This window comes from Ictalurus punctatus, unplaced genomic scaffold, assembly GCF_001660625.3.
Source record: "Ictalurus punctatus breed USDA103 unplaced genomic scaffold, Coco_2.0 Super-Scaffold_100, whole genome shotgun sequence".
In the NCBI taxonomy this organism is placed as follows: Eukaryota; Metazoa; Chordata; class Actinopteri; order Siluriformes; family Ictaluridae; genus Ictalurus; species Ictalurus punctatus.
This window is the reverse complement of record NW_026521086.1, coordinates 1,677,400-1,701,154: the sequence shown is the minus strand read 5'-3', so window position 1 is coordinate 1,701,154 and position 23,755 is coordinate 1,677,400. Positions and strand designations below refer to the sequence as shown.

Genomic DNA, 23,755 nt, shown 5'->3' with positions numbered 1-23,755 from the left:
AAAAATACACGATACTCGATACCACTTTGTGTATAAATAAATAATACTTTTAACTCCTTTATTTAAACACGAGCATTATAAAAAAACAATAGTGGCAACAGTCACATAATATAAAAAAAAGCAATTACAAAATAGATATATAATAAATATGTAGGCATAAAATGTTTTTTCTTCGAGATGTTCTGAAATGAGGTCTGGTTTCGGTGTATAGTTTGGGGATCTCTGTATACATGAAGTAATTTTTGCCTGGTATCTGGGGTTGAACCGCTGAAGCAGAGGGAGGGGGAGGGGGAGAGGGAGGGAGGAGCAATCACATTTTAGCCCAGAACCTTTAGCTTGCCTTTGCTAGGAGGTTCAGACTTGGCTTTCAACAAGATAAAGAGCCAAGCATACTTCCAAATGAACACACAAATGCTTCAAGAAACTCAAAATCAGTGTTTTACAATGAGCTTCAAATGTCCTCCATGGTGGCATGGACCAGGACCCCTCGGTCTGCAGCATTACAGGAAGATTTCAGGTTAGACATTATGGGAAGAGTCTCGGTGCTGTTATTGTCTCTGGGGCAGACATCCGTTAACATTGTGACCCCTTCCCTGGAGAGAACAGCATTACAATTCTGAAAACAGTTTTTATAAATAATAATTCACTACTTAAAGAATGTACCCGAGCTCCTGCTACGCAGTAACTAAAACTGTCTGCAACTCACGTGTTACTTCATTTTTTAGTTCCTTCTCTTAAGTGTAGAGCCTCTGTCAGTTTGTTTGTTAGTGTCTCTCATAAGAACTTCCCCAGAGTAGGACAACTGGCAAAACATTACTTGTGTATTCAAGCCACAAGCTCCCCCTCTGAGAGGGTTTTTAGTACAGGTGGCAACATTGTCACATGTAAAAGGGCATCTTTGAAGCCAGATAATGTAGACCAGCTTGTATTTCTTGCTAGAAACCTCTAGAGCCTATCATTGGGTGTCATCAACCCCCAACAATGTCCCTGCCCCAGCAACATGTGTTCTTGTTATTGCTCACACTTTTTCTGTTTTCTTCAGCAACTCTGGGCATTTTTCATAATTTTTTTATCCTGGCTGAAGCACTTTTATTTCAATCTATAAGAATAAAATAGTAATAAGTTAAAGATATTAATATTGACAAAGGTGAGAGTTTTGTTTATTTGACAGTGATTTCACATTTCTTGTTTGTATGAAGGTTAAATTCAAAATAATTTTTTTAATTTCTAAATTATTATATAGTTTTATAGGAGGAGGTTTCATAGACTTGGCATTCATTTTACAGAAGTTTGAAGGTACAGACATCTATTGTGGGCGTCCTTGGCAGTTTTTCTGAGGATTTATATTGTTCATATCGATATCGGAGTTATATCGTATCGACCGAAATTAAGCAATATATTGTGATATACATTTTGGCCATATCGTCCAGCCCTACATGAAGGATGACCATGACAGGGAGTTCTCCATTACCTGTCAGCGCAAATTTTCACCGTGCCTTCGTGTCCTGACCTGTTTCTGATTGAGAAAGTGTGGTGCATTATGAAGCGCAAAAGAGTGCAACCAAGGCACTGTATAGTTGCGCAGCTGAATAAATCTATAACGGATGAATGGTAGAAAATCCCGCTTGTTAATAAAAGAAATGGTGATGTTACACAGTGTTAAACAACTTTTTAGGAGTTTGTTGCAGTCATCAGATTTGAAATGAGTGTGAATGAAATTTATTTTTTAAATATTCAACATCAAAGTACAACATCAAATAATGTGTTTTCAATATAGTACAGGGTGAACTGAATTTTCAAATGTCTCTTTGGTTTTGGGGTTTGATGTTTTGTTTTTTTTGCATTTTCCATATTGTCCCAGCCTTTTTGGAATTGGGGTTGTAGATAAAGAGAACCCAATTAAACTAATGAGACAAAAATATAATACTTCATCATTTATATATTGAGGGAAGTGAACCAATATTACATATCTGTGAGGGCAAAAGTATGTGAACCCTTGCTTTCAGGATATGGTGTGACCCCCTTGTGCAGCAATAACTGCAACTAAACAGTTCCGGTAACTGTTGATCAGTCCTGCACATCGGCTTGGAGGAATTTTAGCTTCAACTCTGGGATGCTGGTGGGTTTCCTCACATGAACTGCTTCCTTCAGGTCCTTCCACAACATTTCTAGTGGATTAAGGTCAGGACTTTGGCTTGAACATTCCAAAACATTCACTTAATTCATTCTACCAAAAATGGTTAAAGAAGAAAAGTGTGTTTAAGGTTGTTTTCTTGCTGCATGACCCACTTTCTCTTGAGATTCAGGCAAATTAACTGCTAATCTTCGATGTTCTTACTCTATGGTTAGAAGTACAATATTTGTGCCACTCACAGATTTGTAATATTGTGTCATTTTCCTCAATGAATAATTGACCAAGTATAATATTTCAGTCTGGTTTGTTTAATTGGGTTCTTGTCTACTTTTAGGACTTGTGTGAAAATCTGATGTGTTAGGTCATATTTATGTAGAAATATAGAAAACTTTGACATTGCAAGCACCACTGTATCTGGTGTGCAGTAGCTTTGGTATCATGTACGTGTTGGGAGAAACAGTCTTCTTAGATTCACTCAATTCTGAATGTTCACACTTTAACTGTTCTCCCCCCCCCCCCTAGTTGTATAGTGAATATACAGCTTAATAGAATGATTAAAGTTCTAGCAGCAAGGTCGTTTTCCCTATTTGGGGAAAACATTTATTATTAAAGTAGGGTTGAACGAAGTGCACTTCATTTGACTATTTATTGGAATTGTAACAAAATGTTAAGTTTATCACTATTAGAAGTACCGATTTGTGGTCTTATCCTCATTACAGGCACGGATGCTGATCACAGAGGAGAGCCTGATGACCACGATCGTCCGCACATTCGATGATCACCTGAGACATCGAGACCAGCAGGGACAATTTCAGTTTGAACTCTACAGTGCACAAAAGGTCTTTAAATTCCGCAGGGTCCAGAGTCTTATAGAAGACCTCAAGTACGGCTGGAAAAAAGCAGAATGTGTTACACTGTCTGTCAGAGAATATCATTATTAATGATAATTAATAGCTAATCATTCTCATTAAACTTTTTTTTTTTAACTCAGATATGTCCTGATTAGCCGTTCAACAGAGTGGACCGACAAGCTCAGGGAGAAGTTTCTGGAAGGACTTGATGCTTTCTTGGAGCCGCTCAAGTCCATGCAGTGTGTTTACATGTGTTTGTATAAGCCATGTTAACTTGCAGTTATAGATGTAATGATCATGTGGGGTGCAATATAGCCATGTTGTTTAATATCAGTAGTATAATGTGTGTTTGGGGATTTGTGATTTCTGCAGGGTATGGACCCAGTAGTACGCGACGTGGACCAAGACATAGAGATGGAACCATTGTGGGTGACAGCCTTCACATTGCAGATGAAGCTCACACACATTATCTCAGTGATGCAAGAGTGGTGTGCCAGTGATGTGAGTACTAACACACTCACCAGTACTAGTATATTACAATATGTGCACACTCTACAGGAGTTCTGGTAGTGCGACCATAGCAGCAAATGCACATATTATTCCTGCACAAACTAAAACCAACAAGATCTGTCTGAAGATCACAGGACTTTTGTCTTTGTCATGTCTTTGAGGTGTATGGAAATGATTGGCTCCGAGTAGGGATTTCTTGCTGCGGCATTGCTCCTACTGTTATTTTGAACTTGAAGTGTCACTGAGGAAGCAGCACCCTTCGAGCTAACGCTATTACATTAATTTCTTCTAATCTCTATACTTTAAAATTATTTACCTTACGTTATACAAATATAACTGACACTACTTTAGATAAAACAATTGTAACGTTGCGCTGTCGAAAATTTGATCTGTATTATGTTTTTCTTTTTTTTTTACAAAACATCCGCGACTAGCTTGTAGCCCGTAGCCCGCTAGCATCACCTACCGCTAGCCTTGTTTACGTTTCACATTTCTCACTTACCGCTGTTCTGTTTAAAAAATATATATATATATGTCTGCTGTCTCTCTGGTTTTGGGTGCAGATGAGGACTCGCTCGAGCTTCACATGGTGCGGCTGGAACTGGAAAATGTGGAGAAGCAGATCCGCGACCTACTCGACAAGCAGGCCCAGCTGCTGGAGCAACAAACTGCGCTGGAAACATCTTGTGCCTCTGCCCACATATCCAAGGTAAGCACACAGCGTGGTATTTCCACTCCCAGCCCCTCTACGCCGTGTGTTTCTCTGTGCAGGGACCGTGCACCTAGGACTTTCCCAGCCGTGGTCTCCGTCACGCCGGCGCCAACACACCTCGGGCCTTGGGTGAACCAGCGGCGGAAGGCGCGGGCTGGACCCTCTCCACCTCCGGTGTTCGAGATTCCAACCAGGAACCGCTTCGCCCCTCTCCGCCAGACCAGACCCAACGCTGTGATCATCGGAGACTCCATTGTGCGGAACGTCCGTGTAGCCTCATCTAAAGGTAAGGTGCGCACACACTGTTTTTCTGGTGCTTGTGTCCTTCATGTCACTGCGCAGGTATCCGGGATCCTGAAGAAGGACGAGCGCACTGGAGCGGTTGTGCTGCACGCGGGGACGAACGACACCAGGCTGCGGCAGACGGAGGTTCTGAAGAGGGACTTCTCCAGCCTGATCGAGACGGTACGAGGCAGATCACCCACCGCGAAGATCATCGTCTCTGGACCTCTTCCCACATACAGACGTGGAGCAGAAAAGTTCAGTAGACTTCTAGCATTAAATGATTGGTTAGTCTCTTGGTGTAATGAGCAGAATCTGCTGTTTGTCAATAACTGGAATCTGTTCTGGGAGCGTCCTAGGTTGTTTCGTCCTGATGGCCTGCACCCCAGCAGCCTTGGAGCGGAACTGCTTTCAGACAACATTTCCAAGGCGCTACACTCCAAGTGACTGCCTACCGTAAGTACGTCTTCCAATAATAACAACATTCAGTATAATCAATGTTCAACTAAAAATCCGGCAAAGGTAATACATACTATAGAGACTGTGTCTGTTCCCCGAGCTATACAAATATATAGAAAATCTCGGAAAGTCTATCTTCGTAACCTAATTAACATAAAATTAAATCATATTGAATGCACAGCCAGCACTTTTGATCTGAGGCTAGGACTATTAAACATTAGATCTCTTGCGTCTAAGGCTCTTATTGTTAACGACATCATTACTGATCAGGAATGTAATTTAATGTGTTTAACAGAAACTTGGATTAAACCAAACGAGTACATAGCATTAAATGAAGCCAGTCCTCCTGGATACAGTTATGTACATCAGCCTCGTTCAACTGATAGAGGAGGAGGTGTTGGTTTCATCCATAGTAAAAATCTAGTCGTCACACAAAAACCTAAGCATAAATTTAATTCTTTTGAAATTCTTTATACCAGTATAACTTATGTAGCCACAAAAAATAAGTCAATTCCTCTAATTATTATTTACAGACCCCCAGGGTCATATACTGAATTTCTTAGTGAATTTGCAGACTTTGTCTCAAACCTGGTTGTGTCTGTAGATAAAGCATTAATCGTCTGTGATTTTAATATTCACTTTGATATCCAGAAGACCCTCTGAGGACAGCGGTTGTGTCCATCTTAGATTCAGTAGGGATTAATCAGAACGTAATCGGGCCTACTCATAATGGTGGTCACACTCTTGACCTCATACTAACATACGGACTAAGTATAGAAAATATCATTTTTCCGCAGTCTGAAGTTGTCTCAGACCATTATCTTATCTTGTTCATAATACGTATTGATCATAATATTTCCACCTCGCCTCGCTACCGCATAAAACGTACCTACACATCAGCTACTGCACCGAGCTTCATAAATAACCTCGCAGAAACATCAATTAGATTTGGATCACCATCAGATCACATACAACTCGATCAGGCGACTGAAAGCTCGGAGTCAACACTCCGCTACACGCTAGATAGAGTGGCTCCACTCAAAAGGAAAATAATTAGAGAAAAAAAATTAGCACCCTGGTATAATGATCAAACGCGAACCTTAAAACAGACAACTCGACAATTAGAACGTAAATGGTGTCAAACCAAACTGGTGATATTTCAAACAGCATGGAAGGAGAGCCTACTGAAATATAGGAAATCTATTGGCGATGCTAGAAAAATCTATTTCTCCACCTTAATAAAAGACAACAAAAACAATTCTAGATTCCTTTTCAACACAGTAGCAAAATTAACTAGGAATAAAACCACTACAGAGAGAAACACTCAATCATTACATAGCAGTGAAGATTTCATGAAATTTTTCATTGATAAGGTTGAAAATATTAGACGTGAAATACAGGCCATTAAATTAAAACTGGACAGTACTGTAACAAACCCATTACATGACAATGTAGCAATATCAGATCAATGTTTAGAGTGTTTTACTCCGCTTAGAGAGACTGAACTAGCTACATTAATCTCTTCTGCCAATTCATCAACTTGCATACTAGATCCTGTACCTACATGTTTGTTTAAACAGATTGGTCCAGGAGTAATTGAACCACTTTTAAATATAATCAATTCTTCCCTAAGCACTGGCTATGTACCTAAATCACTTAAATTAGCAGTTATTAAACCCTTGATTAAAAAACCTGATCTTGACCCGTCTCAATTGTCCAGCTATAGACCAATATCAAATCTCCCCTTCATCTCTAAGATTTTAGAAAAGGTTGTAGCAAAGCAGTTATGCTTGTACTTAGATAGGAATAACATTCATGAAATGTATCAGTCAGGATTTAGACCTCATCATAGCACAGAGACAGCGTTAGTTAAAGTAGTAAATGACCTTCTACTGACCTCTGATCAGGGTTGTGTCTCGCTGCTTGTGTTACTCGACCTTAGTGCAGCTTTTGATACTATAGATCACACTATTCTCCTTGATAGATTAGAAAATGTTGTTGGTATTAAGGGAACAGTCCTCTCCTGGCTCAGGTCTTATCTGACCGATCGTTATCAGTTCGTAGATGTAAATGGTGATTTCTCCATGCGTACTGAGGTTACTTTTGGAGTTCCACAGGGTTCTGTTTTAGGCCCACTGCTCTTTACTTTATATATGCTACCTCTAGGTCAAATTATTCGTAAACATGGAATTAGCTTCCACTGTTATGCTGATGATACACAGTTATATGTTTCAGCGAAGCCAGAGGACAGACAGAAGCTTAGTAAAGTTGAGGATTGTGTAAAGGACATTAGACATTGGATGTTAATTAACTTCCTTCTACTTAATTCTGATAAAAACAGAAATACTTTTATTAGGCCCACGTGTAGCTAGAAGTATTCTTTCTGATCTCACAGTAACTCTGGATGGTCTTTCTGTTTCATCATGTGCAGCAGTTAAAGACCTTGGAGTGATTATTGACTCCAGCCTATCATTTGATGCTCATGTAGAGAATATTACTAGGATAGTCTTCTTTCATCTCAGAAATATTTCTAAAATAAGAAACATATTGTCACTACATGATGCGGAAATACTAGTTCATGCATTCGTCACCTCTAGATTAGATTACTGTAATGCCTTACTGTCTGGATGTTCCAGTAGGAATATAAATAAGCTCCAGTTAGTCCAGAATGCAGCTGCTAGAGTCCTAACTAGAACCAGAAGATACGACCACATCACATCGATATTATCAGTACTGCATTGGCTCCCAGTGAAATCTCACACTGATTATAAAATACTATTATTAACCTATAAAGCACTAAGTGGTCTCGTGCCACAGTATCTAAGCGACCTTTTGGTTTTCTGTGATCCGCCACGCCTACTTAGATCAAAAGATGCAGGCTATCTGACGGTACCTCGAATAGTGAAGGCTACAGCAGGGGGAAGAGCCTTCTTTTATAGAGCCCCACAGTTATGGAACAGTCTTCCTATTAGTGTTCGGGACTCAGACACAGTCTCAGTGTTTAAGTCTAAGCTTAAAACCTATTTGTTTACTCAAGCCTACCCTGACTCTATTATGCTAATTCACAGTCCTAATAATCTTTTCTCTCCCTCTCTCCTTCTGCCGAGCCACACACGAATTTATGGAGATAGTAGAGATCCTGATCCTTTCTGCCTCTGGATGGCGCTCTCATCTACTGCAATTCCAGACTGCTGAGATTACGGCTGCTCCTAAGGCCAAACAGACTTCATATAAATCCATAATGAACTTTTTCACACTATCTGTTGCTACCCAGATATATTTAATAGTATTTTATATCTATCTATCTATCTATCTATCTATCTATCTATCTATCTATCTATCTCTCTATCTATCTATCGCTCTCTCTCTCTCTCTCTAGCCTCCTCACGGGGGTTGGTCTTCTTATAGGAGATAGCCTCCTCACGGGGGTTGGTCTTCTTATAGGAGATAGCCTCCTCACGGGGTTTGGTCTTCTTATAGGAGATAGCCTCCTCACGGGGGTTGGTCTTCTTATAGGAGATAGCCTCCTCACGGGGTTTGGTCTTCTTATAGGAGACAGCCTCCTCACGGGGGTTGGTCTTCTTATGAGATGTTCTTCTTAAAAGGGATGAGAATCTCAAAAAGGGGATGGGCTTCTAAAAGGGGGTGTGATTCTCAAAGGGGATGGGCTTATTACAGGAAAGGGTGTGATTCTTAGAGCAGATAGGCCTGGTAAAGGGGACGGGCTTCTCGAAGGACTTCTAAAAGGCACCTCATGCTCATCACCACCATTTTGCTCCTCCTCATGCTGGTCAGGCATGTGGACGTCATCCTCGTAGTCACTCTCCACGGTGTTGTAGTACAGCTCGTCGGCAGCAAACGGCGGATCAAGAGATGTATCCTCCCTCCGTGTTCCTGTATCAAAAGAGATGAAGAGACAGTGAGACACATCTGCACGTCTTGTAAAAGAAACCAGAAAATCCTCCCTCTAAACTGTCCTTTTCACAAAACGTATTTACACAAGTTAATGGTACATTACTGTCATCTTCCTATAACGGTGCATACATCCTCAGTATCTCCGTTATAGCTGCATGTAGAGGTGTTCGATACGGGTGTCACAGTGTCACGACTTCACCGTTAGTCACGGCATATAATCACACACTTACCTCACTGCTCACTTTCCCCCTTGCCAACAAACAGAATAAAACACATTTCTGTCTATTACTGTTTTTTTCTGATCTCTAACGGTTCTTATCCCTTTTATGTCCATCTGTGGCTCCCCAAAAACTCCTCCCACCCTCTTTCTCCTAAATCACACAACTCCTAACTTCATCACACATCGACGGCTATGAAGAACAAATCATCGCTGACCAGAATTAAACCAAACTACTTTATATTTTGCCTAAGCAGCACTGCACACTGGTCAGATTTATGAATATTTATTTATTTATTGCTCAGTCAGCTGCATTTCCTCACAGCAGCTCTCTCTCTCTGTCTCTCTCTCTCTCTCTCTCTCTCTCTCTCTCTCTCTCAGCTTATAACACCTTTAACAATACTTTTCGTTCTCAAAAATATCTTAGAAACAAGAACAATTAGGAGATTTTATTTGCTTTAGATAAATACACGTAAATATGTGCAAAGACATTTTTCTTTCCTATTAGTTGTGCAGCAGTTGCTGAACCACACAGATGAAGAACTAGATAATAAGCTAGGACACATTTCATATATATATATATATATATATATATATATATATATATATATATATATATATATATAGCTGAACCAGGTCTCCGATTTCGATAGCTATCCCCTCCCCCGAGTAGATGACCTCGTGGAGCGACTGGGGAGGGCCTGGTTCATATCTACCTTGAACCTAATGAAAGGCTACTGGCAAGTCACGCTGGCACCAGACGCAAGGCTGAAGACGGCCTTCAGCACGGCCACCGGTCACTGGCAGTACCGGGTTCTCCCCTTCGGGCTACACGGGGCGCCCGCAACGTTCCAATGGCTGATGGACATTGTCCTGCGACCCCACCGTATGTTTGCAGCCGCCTACCTAGACGACGTAGTTATCCACTCCCCCACTTGGTCGGACCACCTGTTCCACCTGGGGGAGGTTCTGAAGGAACTCCGGAAGGCCGGGCTGACAGCCAACCCCAAGAAATGCCACCTAGGCCTGACCGAGGCACAGTACCTGGGCTACCGTATTGGCCGGGGTATGCTGAAGCCACAGGCGAAGAAAATCGAGGCCAGCTGGAAAGGGTGAAATGGTCTGCGGAGGCAGAGCAGGCGTTCCAAGCAGGTGGGGAGCAGGAGTGGTGAGATTTAAAAATACAAACATGGCTAACAAAAAAACAAAACAAAACGACGGATGATAGAACATACATTGGATGATGATTCAGGTACTGGATGTATTTACTTTCAAAAGAGTGAAAACTGGCAGAGATTTATACTGCTAGGGTCACAAACAACAGACATGCCTCTTACAAAATTGTCTCCATTTGCAATACAGAAAATCATTACAGGCATAGCAGGAGCAGTTAAAAATGTTAAAAAAGCTAGGATCCGGACAAATCCTAGTAGAATGCTCCAAGAAAAGCCATGTTGAAAACATCATGCGTGCAAATATGCTGGCAAATGTACCGATAAAGGCATTTTATCACCCATCATTGAACAGCAGCAAAGGAGTTATATGCACTAGAGAGTGATATGACATGGATGAGACTGAAACAGCATCAGAATTCACTCAACAAGGCATGATGAATGTCAAGAGGATCATGATCAAAAAAGAAGAACAGATCATTAAGACAGGCACTTACATTATGACTTAATAAACCCCAACCCCCAGAGAGGATTCAGATAGGACATATACGAGTGTACGGTCAACGTTGTCGTCTTCTTAGTAACACTCACTTCCTCCATGTTGCCCGTTGTGTCTCGCACACATTGAGAGAAAACCGCATTGATGCGTCTTCTCGTTAGAAAAAGAAAGCATACTTTTACAGTTTTAATGTGAGATCACAACAAAACCTATTTTTTACAACACGCCTTTTGAACGATGGTTCTAAAAATATGTCTATTTTAATATTTCCTTGTTACAGGATAATGTACATAATTGTAATTATATACCTGGATAAATTTTATTGGTTGTGAACTTTTTTAATGTCCTGTCCGTCTTCTTATAAACACTCCATACCACAGAGCATCACTATCAGCTGTTACATACTATCACACTTGAGTTGCATCCACGGCCATATTTCTTCAATCCTGGTGGTTTTATCGTCACAATTTTTTAAATCTATGAACGGATATTTGGAAAACATGTTAATATTAAGTTTATTATTTATTATATTTTTAAAAAGTATGTAATTTATTTATTTATTTTGACTCTTGGCTGAGGAGGAGAAAATTGTCATAATTAAGGTATAAAACGTTCTGGTGTGCTTTTATAGGAAAATGATCTACGATGGGGTGGTGTGAAACAACTGAGACGAATCAAGCATTAAAAGGCACATTTCTGAGTAAATAGTGCCAGCAAGTGTGTGTGCTCCTGTGTCTCTATGACCAGCTGCCTTGTACTGCTCACATTATTGTGTCACTTTCTTTTCAGGATATTCTACATAACCATTAGTTGATGGAAATGCATGTTCTCTTGCCATTTCTGAAAACCAGTCAATGGAAACATATGTAGTAATTAATATTTAGAAGTTATAATCAGTCATTTTGGCAGAAGTTACCTCAAGTATGTACTCCATTCCATCCAAAACATATTACTAATGCTGTGTCACTTTGGATACTTTTAGTGCGAGTGGTGTGCTCACACTGGGAAGTTTAGTGAGATGCGTTGTACTTCTGAGACTCGGATGATGTATTAAATTTACCAAAAAAATGAAGGGTGGGCTACTGGACACTTGTTTTTCCTTTCAGTTGTGGTTTTACTGTATATGGTGCTTCCTGTGGGTGCTGTTTTGGTGCAGTTCAGTGACATGAAATATTGTGCTACTTATTTGTCATTTCTGTTCAAGATAAAAAAGTTAGGTAACGTTTCAAATTGAACACTAAGGTACTACATACTCAAGTACACACTGTATACTATCTAGGGTCGGGCTGATTTCATGATTGTGGTGCATTTAACCCTTGTAACGCTAGGCAGAGGGTTCGCCTCACACCTCCAGGGTCAGGGGTTCGTTTCCTGCCGCTGCCCTGTGTGTGCGGAGCTTGCCTGTTCTCCCCGTGCGGTGGGGGTTTCCTCCGGGTACTCCGGTTTCCTCCCCCAGTCCAAAGTCATGCATGGTAGGCTGATTGGCATGTCTAAAGTGTCTGTAGTGTATGAATGGGTGTGTGTGTGTGTGTGTGTGTGTGTGTGTGTGTGTGTGTGTGTGTGTGTGTGAGATTGTGTCCTGCGATGGACTGGCACCCTGTCATCCACCATCCAGGTCCAGGTTCCCCGTGACCCTGTAGGATAGGTTGTCTAGAAACAACCTAGACAACCTCCTCACCTCCCCAGGGCCTGAGTTCAATCCTGAGCTTGGGTTGTTGTCTGGATCTTGAGTTTTGCATATTCTCTTGTTTTTGTGTTTGTGTGGGTTTCCTCTGGGTTCTTTGGTTTCCTCCCACTGACTGAAAACATACAAATAGGTGGGTTGGTTATAGCTAAATTGATATTAATGCATATGCACTGTACGTGTGTGCGTGGTGCCCTGTGCTGGTCTGTTATTCCGTCAAGGATGACTTCTCCCACTTCACGCACAGTGTTCCCAGGATAGGCTCCGGACCCACCTCGACCCCGATCATGATGCAGCGTTTACTGAAGATGAATGAATAAATGAATGAAGAGCAAATATAAGAAAACATGCATTTAATCATTCAAAAAAAGGTTCATCCATCTCGGGCATCAATCTCATTTTTATCATGTTTCTTTGCAGAAAATGGCTGCATTTTGCTCTTAAATGAGAAACAGGGTTGAACGCAACAGGGTTAAGTTTTGTTATAAAAATTTTTTAAATTACAGAACATGGTTTTCTTCTTCACATGATCTTCAGGAAAGTCAGATGATACAACATCCTGTTGAACATGTGACTTGTGGTATATTGCAAATAATTAATGGGGTGAATGTGAACAATCTCACACAAACTGCTTAATGACAATAAAGTGGAATCTAATCTAATCTATTTGAACTTGGGGAGGAAATTGGAGTACTCGGAGGAAACCACTGAAGCACGGGGAGAACAGGCAAACTCCACACACACAGGGTGGAAGCAGGAGTCAAACCCCCATCCCCAGAAGTGCTAGGCAAATGTGCTAACCACTAAGCCACCATACTAATAATGATTATTATAATGATTTAAAGAATAAATTTCATAGTAAAGTGTCGTTACAGTGGACTGGAACGGGTAAAAAGATTGGGAAAAAACAGGTGAGTACAGTGGTTGTTATGACTATCTTCAAAATGTTTTTACCGTCGCTTAAATATTTGTAAATGTAATCTCTGTGGTAATTAAATCTTTATTTATATAGCATTTTTCTAAACCTTATTTACAAGATACTTCATGCTAGATAAATCACAATGCTTCATGACTAAAACTGACACATGGAGCAGTAAAAGTACAGTAGGACTCAGATGGGGCAGAATGCATCAATGCTAATGCCTGACTGCTTGGTTTTTATGTTTTCTTACATTAAAAAATGTTTTTACTGAAAAATTCAGCATATTATATATATATATATATATATATATATATATATATATATATATATATATATATATATATATAAATATATATATATATATATATATATATATATATATATATATATATATATATATATATAGAGAGAGAGAGAGAGAGAGAGAGAGAGAGAGAGAGAGAGAGAGAGAGAGATAAATAGATAGATATAAAATACTATTCAATATAATATAATTCATTTCAATTCAATTCAGTTTTATTTGTATAGCGCTTTTTACAATAGACATTGTCTCAAAGCAGCATTATAGAAATATCAACACGGTATACAGATATTAAAGGTGTGAATTTATCCCAACTGAGCAAGTCACTGAGTGGCGACGGTGGTGAGGAAAAACTCCCTGAGATGTTTTAAGAGGAAGAAACCTTGAGAGGAACCCGACTCAGAAGGGAACCCATCCTCATCTGGGTAACAACAGATAGTGTGAAAAAGTTCATTATGGATTTATATGAAGTCTGTATGGCGTTAGGAGCAGCCGTAGTCCCAGCAATCTGGATTTGGAGTAGATGAGAGCTCCATCCAGAGGCAGAAAGGATCAGGATCTCTAGTATCTCCATCAATTCGTGTGTGGCTCGACAGAAGGAGAGAGGGAGAGAAAAGATTATTAGGACTGTGAATTATCATAATAGAGTCAAGGTAGGCTTGAGTAAACAAATATGTTTTAAGCCTAGACTTAAACACTGAGACTGTGTCTGAGTCCCGAACACTAATAGGAAGACTGTTCCATAACTGTGGGGCTCTATAAGAGAAAGCTCTTCCCCCTGCTGTAGCCTTCACTATTCGAGGTACCGTCAAATAGCCTGCATCTTTTGACCTAAGTAGGCGTGGCGGATCATATAAAACCAAAAGGTCGCTTAGATACTGTGGCACGAGACCACTTAGTGCTTTATAGGTTAATAATAGTATTTTATAATCAATTTTATAAACAATACTTTTAAAAAAGTTATCCAACAGCTACAGCTATCAGCAACGTGAAAAATGAACTGCCCCCTGAAACTTAAAATCTGGTTGTGCCACCTTTAGCAGCAATAACTGCAACCAAACATTTCTAATAACTGGAGATCAGACTTTCACTTACTTCTAGTACTTGGACTTACTCCTATGCTTTGGATCATTGTGATATGAAACAGTTTGGTTTTGTGTTTACTATCTTGGTAGAAAAGTCAGCTATTTCTATATTAAAGTTTACTAAAAGTTTAACTAAAGTTTGCTACAGTGAATAGTATAACCGTATAGAATTTAACTAAAGCAAATAAAATTTCCTAATTGTTCTTGTTTCTAAGATATTTTTGAGAACGAAAAGTATTGTTAAAGTTGTTATAAGCTGAGAGAGAGAGAGAGAGAGAGAGAGAGAGAGCTGCTGTGAGGAAATGCAGCTGACTGAGCAATAAATAAATAAATAACCATAAATCTGACCAGTGTGCAGTGCTGCTTAGGCAAAATATAAAGTAGTTTGGTTTAATTCTGGTCAGCGATGATTTGTTCTTCATAGCCGTCGATGTGTGATGAAGTTAGGAGTTGTGTGATTTAGGAGAAAGAGGGTGGGAAGAGTTTTTGGGGAGCCACAGATGGACATAAAAGGGATAAGAACCGTTAGAGATCAGAAAAAAACAGTAATAGACAGAAATGTGTTTTATTCTGTTTGTTGGCAAGGGGGAAAGTGAGCAGTGAGGTAAGTGTGTGATTATATGCCGTGACTAACGGTGAAGTCGTGACACTGTGACACCCGTATCGAACACCTCTACATGCAGCTATAACGGAGATACTGAGGATGTATGCACCGTTATAGGAAGATGACAGTAATTTACCATTAACTTGTGTAAATACGTTTTGTGAAAAGGACAGTTTAGAGGGAGGATTTTCTGGTTCCTTTTACGAGACGTGCAGATGTGTCTCACTGTCTCTTCATCTCTTTTGATACAGGAACACGGAGGGAGGATACATCTTCTGATCCGCCGTTTGCTGCCGACGAGCTGTACTACAACACCGTGGAGAGTGACTACGAGGATGACGTCCACATGCCTGACCAGCATGAGGAGGAGCAAAATGGTGGTGATGAGCATGAGGTGCCTTTTAGAAGTCCTTCAAGAAGCCCGTCCCCTTTACCAGGCCTATCTGCTCTAAGAATCACACCCTTTCCTGTAATAAGCCCATCCCCTTTTTGAGATTCTCATCCCTTTTAAGAAGAACATCTCCTATAAGAAGACCGACCCCCGTGAGGAGGCTATCTCCTATAAGAAGACCGACCCCCGTGAGGAGGCTACCTCCTATAAGAAGACCGACCCCCGTGAGGAGGCTACCTCCTATAAGAAGACCGATCCCCGTGAGGAGGCTACCTCCTATAAGAAGACCGACCCCCGTGAGGAGGCTACCTCCTATAAGAAGACCGACCCCCGTGAGGAGGCTATCTCCTATAAGAAGACCGACCCCCGTGAGGAGGCTATCTCCTATAAGAAGACCGACCCCCGTGAGGAGGCTATCTCCTATAAGAAGACCGACCCCCGTGAGGAGGCTACCTCCTATAAGAAGACCGACCCCCGTGAGGAGGCTACCTCCTATAAGAAGACCGACCCCCGTGAGGAGGCTACCTCCTATAAGAAGACCGACCCCCGTGAGGAGGCTATCTCCTATAAGAAGACCGACCCCCGTGAGGAGGCTATCTCCTATAAGAAGACCGACCCCCGTGAGGAGGCTATCTCCTATAAGACCAACCCCCGTGAGGAGGCTATCTCCTATAAGACCAACCCCCGTGAGGAGGCTATCTCCTATAAGACCAACCCCCGTGAGGAGGCTATCTCCTTTAAGAAGACCATGCACTGCGACGAGCCCACCCACTTCTGTTACTCCTGCATCCGTTCCTCACGTCAGCGTCAACGTAACTTTGTGGTTAGATGTAAGTGTTGATTAGACTTAGATCTGGGTTATAATCTGTATTAAGACCTGTTATGTCCCCTCCATTTTCACTGAGTAGAGCTGAAACCTTTACAATGCACATCTGTTACATTTGATTTTTTGTTGTTGATATAATAACCATTTACTTTTTTTTTTTGAAGTACCATTACTTTGTTCTTTTATACTGCATGAGCAAAAATAAAAATAACTTAATTAAATAAAATAATAATAAAAAAACATCTTTTGGAGAAATGGGGTGGGTTTTATGTAAACAAGTTAAACATCTAATATTGAGTCAGAAACATGTCAAAGAATCATATTAAATCATGAACATGTGAAACATATGATACTGAATTTGTTAGAAAAACTATTTTCCCTTGCTCCCAGCGGCGTGAAATTCACTGTATAGTGATTTAAGCCAGTGTAGCGCCCCCGTGTGTCTGCACACACAGGAGGAATGAAAACACGCTTTGTCAGAGCACTTTTGAGGAAAAGTGACTTTCTAGACTTCAAATCTCACATTTTCCCCTTTATCATACATTATCATCATATAATGGATTTTAATGTAAACAATCCTATTTCGTATCATTTTACATCAGAAACCTGCAAAGTATATTATGTAAAAAATGTCATATTGGAGCAGGTCACCGTCACGTATCGTGACGGAGCAGAGATAGGACGGATGCAAGTGCAGGATGAACAGTTGTTTATTTGAAAGAGGGACAGGCAGACAAATCCAAAACGTGATCCAAAACGTAATCCATAAACATGCAAGAGGTCAGGCGATTGGCAAACAAGCGTACACGGGGCAAGGCAGGAATCTAGGTCGTTGTCACGGAAAACAGGGTCGATAAACAAAACAAGAAACGAACTATGACGAGGGACTGGAAGCGGATAATCCAGCGCGAACTAACTCTAAACATGGACCGTGACTATGACTATGACTATGACTATGACTATGACACGAGCTAAACTAACTCTAAACATTCAATCTTCCGCGTTGTGTGTTGGGAGGCGTGTGGTATATATTCGGACATGATCAGCATCTAAATCGCTAGCAGCTGAGAGCAATTCAGACCCATGTGAAATCCCAGCCAATGACAGAACAGAGAGGAGACAGAAACATAAACAAAACACACGTGTCCAGATGTCATTACAGTCAACAACGTAAAAGCAGGTGCTCGCGCATTCGCGCTTAGAGCACGCTGCTTCAAGGGGGAATCGTGACAGAAACCCCCCCTGAGTGCCATGAGTCATCCCACTTCATTGGCGGCCCCGGCCCCCTGGGCTGAATGTCCCAAACAGAGCCAGGAAACTGCCCGGTGTTCTTGGCGGCGTAGGGAGGCTGAGCGACGACCGCAGCTGAACAGGGGGACTGAGCGACGACCGCAGCTGAACAGGGGGGCTGAGGCTCTGAGGTTACCAGGTGAACCTTGGGCATGGGCGGAGCTTGGCTGTGCGTGTCAGCAGACTCGGGTGTCAGCAGAACTTGAAATTACATGAATTTCTCAAAATAAACAGAAAAAGCAAGCAGAAATCTGTTTTTGCCTAACAACATTACATTTCAATTGCCCGGTGTTTAAAGGTGAAAATATACAACAAAACTGAAGTCATGCTGCTTAGGTATAGAAACTGTAACATACACAACACAACACCACATGAAATCTCTCTTACAAGAAATGCATAACACCATCTCTACTTGAGCAGATTATTTTTAAGTGAATGTACTCGTGCACTGCAGGCATCAGCTCCGATGTTCATGAACAGCCTCTGAATCACCTCAAAGGTGTATTTGAAGTTTGTGGGGTAGTTTATGTTACGTGCATAAAGCAATCCCATCAAGTTGACAAATGCATTTGGTACATCACCAAGATTGCGTAGAACGACAACTTCTTCCATTACAAGGGCTACATCACCGCAGTCACACGGAATAGGGTCCATCGCGTCATCCACAACTGTACTGATTCCAACAGTCACGACCTTGATTAACTCTTCTTCAGAATCTGTGTGCTGTATTAAAAACAAAGACAAACTTTAAAATGTGCTTTCACACATACATCCTCACAAGCGCAGCGACTTAAGAACAGCATGAGTGAACCGATCTTAACTTTACTAGTCATCACACAAGATGAATTAATATCAGAAGGTGGAAAAAAAAATACAGTACAACGTCCTGAAATTCATCATCTCTCATGAAAATAAAACAAGGTAAACTCCATCAATACGTGGATATCAATACTCCATATCAATACGTGGACTTCCATTATCCGAATATCTTCCAACATCTTACTTTCCTCACAGACACTTACCTCACAGATCTGTAAGAACTGAGATGGATTCTCCCGCATGGACAGTGGCAGCCCCAGCAGTACTGCAACCCTCTTCCTGTGATTTGATGCCTCAAAAGTACAAATGTTTTATATTCAAATTATGCAGGACAAGAGAAATAGCAAGAAAGGAAATGACCACAGTATTTACAAAACAAGTACACTTGAAATAAACCTACTCACATTTTTATCCAGGCTCTCCAGTATGGCACTCCTTTCTGCGATGTCTGCATGGCGCCTCGAGCGGTACAAATACAGCAGCTTTGAGGCGTGTTTGTCAAGACCCTCATAAAAGGACTTGCTCAGGTCCATCGACACAAGTCTGGTGAATTCTGCGCTGATCTTCCGTCATTACAGAACAGTTCTATCAGTGCCTAAAGTAATTCTATGAGGAAAAGAAAAGTAATTCAAAAATGTAATAAACAGTGTGCACAAGCAAGATCAGGACCAGAGTAATAGATTCTCACCAAATCTCTTGAGAAATTTCATGGCCAGCGGTTCATATACATATTGATATTGTAAGCAAAGCTAATCAGGGAGCATTACAGTGGAAGCAGGAGCATCAGAAAATGAAAGGTTATTATATATATATATATATATAAATAAATTACGTTCAAAGACTTGCATACTTAACACAAGACAGTTCGGATCATTTTACTGACTCGGATCTTTGAATCTCGTTCAGCAAAATGAACGACTCTTTTTTGCATCATTTCGTTCATTTCAGCAGAATAAAGTTAAAATGTTACATGTTAAACTCCCCAACACCTCTAGTACTTACGCAAACATTGATCACATTTGGAATAAAAAATAAATTATAGGCTAATGCAACCGAGGCCGAATTATGAGAAACAGAAATGATTGATTAATTGCTTAGCATTAGCAGTCTGTTAGTTCACCTCCCGATCTGAGTCGTTCTTCTTTTGTCACGTCACATTTGATCAGTTCACGTCTCAAGTTAGTTAGACATAATATAGTACTATGAAATGTTTCTGACCCAAAATATTACGAAATATGATTGTTTACATTAAAATGCAAAAGTTGATGAAAAAGTATGATAAGGTGAAAAAAGTGACATTTTATGTCTAGAAAGTCACTTTTCATCAAAAGTACAATAACAAATCTAGTTCACTTTCATCCTGTGTCCCCTTACACACTTGTGCTCTTTATCCGCTCAAAACGCTATACAGCGAACGAGAAGGCGCTAGGAGCAAAGGAAAGTGGTGTTTCAAACAAACTCATATAATCAGTTGCCCGATCTACTCCAATTTGATTCTTTTCACATATTTACACATAATATAGTACTATGAAACGTTTCTGACCCAAAATATTACGAAATATGATTGTTTACATTAAAATGCAAAAGTTGATGAAAAAGTATCTCTAAAGCGCCTGGACTCCACCAATCCACAGTCAGACAGATTGTGTACAAATGAAGGAAATTCACGAGCATGGTTACCCTCCCCAGGCGTGGTCAGCCAACAAAGATCACTCCAAGAGCAAGACATGTAATTGTCCACGAGGTCACAACGGATCCCAGGGTAACTTCTAAGCCACTAAAGGCCTCTCTCGCGTAGGCAAATGTCAATGTTCCTGAGTCCACCATAATGAGTACACTGAACAACAGTGGTGTGCATGGCAGGATGGCAAGGAGAAAGCCCCTGCTTTCCATAAAGAACATTGCTTCCTGCATGCAGTTTGCTAAAGATCACATGGACAAGACCCAAGGCTACTCGAAAAAACGTTTTGTGGACAGGTGAGACCAAACTAGAACTTTTTGGTTTAAATGAGAAGGGTTATGTTTGGGGGAAGGAGAACACCGCATTCCAGCATAAGACCCGTATCCCATTTCTGAACAATGGTGGTGGTAGCGTTGCAGTTTGGGCCTGTTTCGCTGCATCTGGGCCAGGACGGCTTGCCATCATTGATGGAACAATGCATTCTGAATAATACCAGCAAATTCTAAAAGAAAATGTCAGCACATCTGTCCGTAAACTGGATCTCAAGGGGAAAGTGGGCCGCGCAGCAAGACAACAACCCTAAGCACACAAGTCGTTCTACCAAAGGATGGTTAAAGAAGAATAAAGTCAATGTTTTGGAATGGCCAAGTCAAGGTCCTGACCTTGATCCAGTAGAAATGCTGCGGAAGGACCTGAAGCAAGCAGCTCATGTGAGGAAACCCACCCACATCCTAGAGATGAAACTGGACTGTAATGAGGGATGGGCTAAAATTCCTCCAAGCTGACGTGCAGGACTGTTCAACAGTTACCGGAAACGTTTGTTTGCAGTGGTTGCTGCACACCGAGGTCACACCAGATACTGAAAGCAAAGGTTCGCATACTTTTGCCACTCACAGGTATGCAATACTGGATCATTTTCATCAATAAATAACTGACCATCTGTAATGTTTTTGTCTGGTTTCTGTAATTAGGTTCTCTTTATCTACTTTTGATACTTGTGTGAAGATCTTACGATGTTTTAGGTCCCGGTAATGAAGATGTATAGAAAGCTCTAAAGGGTTCACAAACTTTCAAGCACCACCGTAAGTGGGATGTAAGGTCATGGCAGAAGAGCTCTTCCGCAAACACAACTCCGATGTGACCGTGGAGCATGGCGTCTTAAGCCTAGACGAATCGCGTCCAAAAGACCAGGCCTTAGCTCTGTCTTCAGCTGGAAATGGTTAGATGTCTCCGCCAGAGCCGGTTAAGCGAAAGGCACTCGAGTCTCACAACAGCCCTTTTGTCGCGCCCATGCCAGATTTCTTGTTGTCCGGCGGAATGACCCGGTCACCTTCTTCCCACGGACGGGTTTACCACCACGCCGGCCTGCGGGTAGCGTGGCCGAGTGGTCCAAGGCGCTGGATTTAGGCTCCAGTCTCTTTGGGGGCGTGGGTTCAAATCCCACCGCTGCCACGGTCGTTAGCTCACGGTGGGTGATGTCTCGTCTCCAAAGGCTTTGCGCAGGTTTTTCTCCCACGCTTTCATGCTATACACCACGTAGCATGCTGCCTCACGAACGTCGCAACTCATGCCCCCCTTTTCCACAGTCGTTGTGTATATCCAGGTAAGGATAAAAGTTACATTTCCATCCATCCATCCATCTTCTATACCGCGTAATCCTACTCAGGGTCACGGGTAAAAGTTACATTTTCCAAAGAAATTTAACTCGCTGGGACGGGCAGTCCATAGGTAGTCGGTACCTAGCCGCCCAAGGATTGGATTGCATTGCGACGGCTCGACTATGGAGTTGTCCCGTTCTGTGAGACCTTTGGGCCGTCTCGCCGCATCGTCACCCTTCAGTTTATATGACGGCACAGCTCATACCCCAAGACTTGAATCAGATCTATTTGAGAAGCAGTCATCCAGCCGGCGAACATGAAACCCTCATTTGCATAGTTTTCGTTAAAGGGGGCGGGCCTCGGACGAGGTGGCCGAGAGGTTAAGGCGATGGACTGCTAATCCGTTGTGCTCTGCACGCGTGGGTTCGAATCCCATCCTCGTCGCAAGCTTCTCACTTTGCCTCCTCTTTCCAGCAATGTCTGGCTTTGTTGCAGTCTGTCTCACACCTACGAGGCCTACAACCGGGAAGCTTTGTACACGTCCCTGAGCTAGCACTAGAGAGGGTGGAGAAATGTGAAGAGCTAGCACTGTGGCTACGTGTTTCGCGACCGTGAGCTGTATTTCAATGCTTTTTGGCCACAGCTGCTGTAAGGCTCTTGCGTCTCTGGAGGTCCGTCAACGCAGAGCGCATTCCGCAGTCCAGACGACAGGGGCGAAGAACCTGCACCGAAACCTCTTTTTTGCTCCACACACCGGGATGTAATTTCATACGCGTGAGCTATGTCAGCAAGAGGTTAAGGTGATGAGCTGCCAGTCCGCTGTGCACAGCCCATGTGGGTTTGGACCCTATTTTTCTTGTAAAGACCTTGCTTAAGCGCATTCTGTAAAGGGAGCGTGCATGGTGCAGACACTGTTGGCGTCTGCATGAGCAGTTAGTCTGAAGGGGAAATTAGGGTCAGGTGTTTTCAATCAACGGGATGACAATCAGGTGTGAGTGAGCACCCTGTCTTATTTGAAGAAGTGCATGGACTCCACCAATTCACAGTCAGACTGATTGTGTAGAAATGAAGGAAAATCAATCAATAAATCAGTCAGTCAATCAGTCAGTCAGATGTTTGTTTATACTATTTAAATAGGCCCCATTTGGTGGCATCTGTTGCTTACAGCCATACCACTCTGACAAAGCCTGATCTCAGAAGCAAAGCAAAGTTGGGCCTGGTTAGTTCTTGGTTGGGAGACTGAATGGGACTACTAGGTGCTGTAAGCTTTTCATTTAGATAAGTGTTTTAAGCACTTTACTTTCTCCTGACATTGAAGAATATTCATTACTACACCAAAGCAGCCTCCAATTCCTACAGTTTTCTCCCATACATGATAGATGAACTCTAGTGCTACCTAGAACAACCTCCTGGAACTGATCAACTTTATTAAAATCCGGTGGAATTGGGCCATTTTCATGTTGTTTTTCAAGACAATTTTCATATCCAAATGTTCAGCAATTACCATGAAACAGTCCATTTCTGAAAGTCTCCGTATAACCTGTTATAGGAGATGGTGTGGAGTTCTCAAAAAAAAAAAATTATTTATCCCAGGAAGTTTTCAAACAGAAACCCAGACAAGAAGTCAAGGCTTCCATGTTTTTTGACATCCTCAGAAAGATGGGTTAGCCCATGTACATTGTAGATAACAAATTCAGGACCATACAACTCACTAAAATGCTTTACAAATGACACTAGCAAACTGTGAGCAAAGTCATTAAGAATTATACAAAGAGTGGATTGGAGAGTATAAAGATAGCAACA

At 41.5% G+C, this 23,755-nt stretch overlaps 2 non-coding genes across 2 annotated transcripts; both read left to right on the top strand.

Moving 5' to 3' along the window:
* The first annotated feature begins 21,724 nt into the window (after positions 1–21,724).
* Positions 21,725–21,806, top strand: trnal-uag (transfer RNA leucine (anticodon UAG)). Its single transcript has one exon. It is a non-coding gene; the product is annotated as a tRNA-Leu (tRNA).
* A 508-nt stretch (positions 21,807–22,314) lies between these two features.
* On the top strand, positions 22,315–22,396 carry trnas-gcu (transfer RNA serine (anticodon GCU)). The gene has a single exon. It is a non-coding gene; the product is annotated as a tRNA-Ser (tRNA).
* The last annotated feature ends 1,359 nt before the right edge of the window (positions 22,397–23,755 follow it).